This window comes from Macrobrachium rosenbergii, chromosome 12 (genome assembly GCF_040412425.1).
Source record: "Macrobrachium rosenbergii isolate ZJJX-2024 chromosome 12, ASM4041242v1, whole genome shotgun sequence".
NCBI lineage: Eukaryota > Metazoa > Arthropoda > Malacostraca > Decapoda > Palaemonidae > Macrobrachium > Macrobrachium rosenbergii.
In genome coordinates this window covers 58,784,175-58,789,442 of record NC_089752.1, presented here as the reverse complement: position 1 = coordinate 58,789,442, position 5,268 = coordinate 58,784,175, and positions in this window count along the sequence as shown.

Sequence of the window (5,268 nt, the reverse complement as noted above, 5' to 3'; positions counted from 1 at the left end):
TCTGGAAGCTTGAATTTCAAGTCAATGACCTCTGTGGGCTTGTTCCATATGAATAATAATAACTGCTATATCTTAGAACATTATATATTTAATATACATATATATGATAAATATATATATACATACATATAAATGTATGTATGTATGTATATGTTTATGACTATATATATGCATAATTTATAATGCTCTAAGATATGGGAGTTATATATATATATATATATATATATATATATATATATATATATATATATATATATATATAGAGAGAGAGAGAGAGAGAGAGAGAGAGAGAGAGAGAGAGAGAGAGAGAGAGAGAGAGAGAGAGAGAGCATCTTAAAGCACAATCACACCTACAAGGAGGTCGGGCAGAGTACTGGTCCCCTTGATAAAATGCTTGAGCAGAGTGCCAAAAATACGGCCCTCCTTTTACGCAAGCCCCTCCCCCCTATCCATTTTTCTGTCTGCAAATCCTCCCCCGTGGGAAAGGAATGCATTAATTGCTGACCATCCATCCACTCTCTGCCGTTTCACGCCATCCGTCTTATGGATTGCGTTTGTGGAAGGGGGAGATTTTTTTTCATAGTTCCCGAGGTAAAAGAACAAGCGGGGTGGGGGAGAACGATAAATGAGAGAGAGGGAAGAAAGCGGCGAGAGTTTATATTCTTCTTCCTCTTCTTCTTCCTCTTGTTTTTGCCTAGAGGCTTCACTCACTCACATTCTCGTCGAGTATTTCAATAGTTCGCAGCATTTTATCTCTCACTTTTCCCTTAACTTTGTAAGTTTTTCTTTTTTATTATTCGTCCGCATCTTTTTTTTCTTTATGTCTCTTAGCTTCGAGGTAAATCATTTCCTTTTTTTTTTTATTATACATTAATGACCTCTTTTCACAATTCTGTCTCCTACTTCCATTATTCCCTTTCATAAATAAAAAATAATCGCAACTTTTATCTACCATATCCTTCATCTCGCTCTCTTGCCATCCATTTCTCCCCCCGTCTCTCTCTCTCTCTCTCTCTCTCTCTCTCTCTCTCTCTCTCTCTCTCTCTCTCTCTCTCTCTTCGTGTAAACGCAATGAAAGGCACAAAGTCTAACCCAACACCAGATTGAAATGGTTTAAATGAGGTTCCCTTTTTCTGTTTAGTCCAAATTATTTGTTCTCATTGTCGGTGACCAGTTGTTGTGACGTTTGTATGTGTATTTATAACCCTGCATTTTCCTCTTAATCCTGAAAGAAACAGGGTTATAAGAATCTGAAATAAGGGATTTTAAGAGATTTTAGGCAGGAATTCCACTAATTTCGGAAGCAGTTATAATGAAACAACAATTGAACAAGTCGGCAACGCGACCTCGTTCTGATGCTCTGGATGCGGGTCCTAATCCTGCTACGGAGATCAGAATTGCTTCATATGCTTGCATTTGGATCTCAGGCTTTGTAGTGACAAGTGTATCCAAATAGTGTGAAGAATTCAAGAACCTAAGAGGCATTGTGTTTATTCCAGCTACATACCTATCTGGTAAAAAAATTACCAGTAGATTCTAATATATAAGCAGTATAATGCTTGCGCACAAATAATTCATACAAACTTATAACATCCTTTACGAATTAAAACGGGATTCTGATACTATTTATCACTACTTATGAACACCAAACCACCAAGATTCCAAAGAGATACAATGAATAAAAAATACCACAAAAAGACTTTAGCTCGAAATTAATCATATGATAATGATAATCTGAGCCGCTCTAGGATTGCATTCAGTGAAATCAACGCAATATCACTTGTGCACACGTGATTGCACATTGATTTCATTCATAGTCATTCAGAAGCGGTCCTTCGAAGGAAAAGCTACCGACTGAGTCAGTGATAAGTCGGGAAGTTTGGCGCATGAAAGGTAAGCTGCCTGACCGGGCTCTGGTACTCCTTAAGTAATTATGACTGATGTGACTCAATTAGTAGCACCTTTGCCTTTCTATCGACAGCGTGGTTCCGACCCGAATGTGAGGTACAAATTCATTCCATTCAGTGTCTAGAGCGTAGCTGCAAAAGCCGTCAGTAAATAAAATAAAAAAAAAAATTGATGAACAATGATGATGCTGTGTTTTACTTACCCCAGAATTAAGATAATCACATTATTATTATTCAGAAGATGGACCCTGTTCGTATGGAACAAGCTCACAGAGGCCATTAACTTAAAATTCAAGCTCCTAAAGACTATGATGATCATTTGAAAGAAGTAGCAGAAGGTAATAGGAAATACAGGAAGAAGAGATCAGTTATAAGAAAAGGAAAAAATAAATATACAAAGTCCTTGTAACGTATGTTTTACAGCTTAAGAAAGATACCATAATACCACCGATGAAGGCTGCCATGGTTAGCCATTTACTATGACTGACTTCGAAATACTGGCACATTTAGGCTAAAACATGCTATTTACCTTCAAGGACGACTAAATAAACACAAAGCTCTCTGTTGCTAAGGAAGACAGTAATATAACTAAGCCTCAGGAGGGTTGTGTATGAAATTCACTCTTGAAAAAGGTTTATGCTGTTAGCTCTGTACTGTGGCTGATCTGCGTTTACTGACAAATTCAAGTCAGTTCTCCGTGTAATCTTAGTGTGAAGAAAAGCCTGTTAATTAACCGATGATATTTAGATACAATCTGAGGAAGGGAAAAAAAAGCATATTTTTCTGTATTTGCTACAAAGATAACGACGTTTACCATCGAGTCTGTCCCTTTCTCTACAGCTGTGAAAGTAATCACAACCATTTACGAATGTGTGTGTTTTAGACAGTATATACGTGAATACGACACTCGACTACCTCAGTGTCCGTATTGGGTTTTGTTTATAACTTGCAAAAGGTATTCGCATTGTTTTTTCCAAAAGGACAAAAATAAAAAAAAAAAATAAAAAAAAAAGCAGTGAAGCCACGAGAGAAAACAAACAACAAATTCCACTTTCCGTATCATCTATACCTCACACCTCGTTCGTCCGAACTTCCTGTAGAAGTAATATTTACGAACTCTCTCTCTCTCTCTCTCTCTCTCTCTCTCTCTCTCTCTCTCTCTCTCTCTCTCTCTCTCTCTCTCAGACCGGCAGTGTGAGAGACTTCATATATCTTTTTAGAATGGAATCAATGACCTTTTGTCTAGACACATTTTTCCCTACCATAGAAGAAGTGAGGGAGCGCCTTCCGAACGGAGCGAACAACCCAAACAAACACAAAGAAAACAGAGTGATGGGAGTCGAAAAATGGAGCTATTTGGGACTCCATCTAAACAATTTTCGATGCTTCGGTGCCCCATCCTCACTTCTCGTGTATCTCTATAAACATCGCAAACAGCGGCGAACTTTAAATTACTTTTGAAAACAATTCTGGCCGTGGGATTCCAGGGGAAAAACACCGAATATATTACATCAGGGAAGAGTCAACTGCTTTCCCCTTTGCTATTTGTTTTTTATTCTGTCTCTCCTGTATTTCTTTTCTGTTCTCTTTCACCCTGTTGTACTTACGTGAATATATTGACGAGGGTCATGGGTTGTCTAGAAAAAGACTTCTCTCTTTTCTTAAATACGACAATACTCTTCAAGTCATTTAATGTCGCGCCTAGCACATCATCAGAAACGTCTCGGATGATTTGGTATAACTTCCCTTCGGAGAAACATAAATAAAAGATTACCCCCATATCTCAAAATCTTTTATTCCTGACACTCCTTTCAAAATCTTTTAGCTATAAATTATTTCTGCGATTATTTTTCTTCCCCTAATCTTTACGTAGCTATAGCAGTAATAGTACTTGCGGTATTATACTAAGAACCTGCAGAATAATTATCAACCTCAATATGAATAACTTGAATAACTCCATTAAGTATGTTCCTAGGAGTAGCGCAGTTAGTGACAAACAATCTCTAAAGAACTGTCACTTAAGTAACTACTCTAACAACTGGAAAGTGTTATACAGTTGATGATGAACGTGTGTCTTTGTGTGTTCATCATGCTCGTTGTAATCAAGTTCCATTTCTGTATGACATAATTTTCAATAATATAGTTTCTTTCTCTTGACATCTCTGCATCATGTAGCGCAAACACCACTTTATCCCGGACTGGACTCGTAGGAAAAAGATGAACGGAAGTAGCTGTTCATAGTCTGGCAACTTTTCCTCGCTTGTAAAGAAAAGAAAAGAAAAAAAAAAGAACTTTTACTCTAATGGAACTACTTTGTATTTTCTGTCAACAGATGTCTAAATGAAATAACTTTTGGAGGAGTGGGTCTAGGGGAAAGGTGGGTGGGAAGAGAGGGAGGGAAACTGCCTGAAAGGCACGCCCCGCCCCCCCGGCTCAGCAGAACCACGCTCATGGACAACAGAAAAAGCGTCGAACTCGTTTCTCGTTTAAGATCAACAGAGACTTTCACGTCAGTGATTGGGTCTCCGTTTTCTATGATGTTTCTCGTTTTCCTTCTTTGTATCCTTTACTGCTCATATCAGCAGCTGCCTTCCATGTCTTGAAATGGATGGGCAGACAGTGGGAGTTGTGTACAAGTTTCGTAGAAGACATAGAACCTATTTTTCCTAGAAGATATTTCTAGCAAGATCTAGCAAGTCAGATAAGTTACATTTCTAGATTTGTATAATGCATGGCAGTTTGATTTTCAATTCAGTGAGGGGTTGGGGGATGAGAACAACAAAGTTAAAGGGGTCGAATAGTTAGGTGGGAGGAGACCATAAAGAACAAAAAAAAAAAAAAAAACAAAAGGCCAGAAAGCATCGCAGCTGGAGCGCATGGACGGTACGAAGGACATTTAGTACTGTACTGCACACTGTATGCGGTGGCTCCATGGGGCGCAGATAACGTAATAAGGATGACGTTTATACAAGGTTTATGATAAGGATGCTTCAGAAACATGTTTATGCCAAAAACTTTTTAATATCTTATCACTGCGGTTACACACGTGAATATCTAATAAACACTGCAAATATTAATCGAAGATCACCAGTATAAAAGATAAAAAAAAAAAAGTTGATAAACTGAAATGCTTTTGGGCTTAATAAACATTTTTATTAGGTTCTAAAAAACAGCAACACATTATTTTTTAAGCAAACAATATCTCTTCCGGAATTCAAGCGTGCATAAAACTATATAAATTAACTTACGCAGATCTCTCTCTCTCTCTCTCTCTCTCTCTCTCTCTCTCTCTCTCTCTCTCTCTCTCTCTCTCTCTCTCTCTCTCCAAACATGTAATTTAGTGCGCTGCCACGGCTGAATA